Source organism: Tupaia chinensis, unplaced genomic scaffold, assembly GCF_000334495.1.
Source record: "Tupaia chinensis unplaced genomic scaffold, TupChi_1.0 Scaffold143271_1, whole genome shotgun sequence".
NCBI classification, from domain to species: Eukaryota; Metazoa; Chordata; class Mammalia; order Scandentia; family Tupaiidae; genus Tupaia; species Tupaia belangeri.
The window spans coordinates 43,866-44,525 of record NW_006203116.1 but is presented as its reverse complement, the minus strand read 5'-3'; positions in this window follow the sequence as shown (position 1 = coordinate 44,525).

The following is a 660-nucleotide window of genomic DNA, read 5'->3' as shown; positions in this document are numbered from 1 at the left end:
GAAAGAAAGAAAGAAGAAAGAAAGAAAGAAAGAAAGAAAGAAAGAAAGAAAGAAAGAAAGAAAGAAAGAAAGAAAGAAAGAAAGAAAGAGAAAATCTATTTCATGTAATCCTGGAAGAAAACTTTTCATGCCTAGAGAAACATTGAAGCATCTAGACCCAAAAAGTAGAAAGGACCCCAAATAGAATCAACCAAAGAAGGTCTTCTCCAGGGCACATCATAGCCAGACTGGCCAAAACCACAGACAAAGACAAGATGTTAAAACTGGCAAGAGAAAAACATCAAGTCATTTACACAGGTTATCCCATCAGAATGGGACCTCTTGTCTGAAATAATGCAAGCAAGGGAGAAATGAGGAAATATAAAGTGTTAAAGAAAAAACTATTTCAACCATAATTACTATACTTGGCAAGATTATCCTTCATATGGGAAGGAAAGATAAAAACATCCTCATCCTTCAAAAAATTCTAAAGGGAGTACTATATCAAGAAAACTAGACAGGCAGACAGTAAGAGAACAAAAAACAACCAAATATATGGCCAACTTAATGATGGGAACAAGTCCAGAAATATAGGTAATAATATTGAATGTTAATGGCTTAAATTCTACAATCAAGAGACACAAACTGGCTGACTGGATTAAAAAAAAAAAAAAAACCCCC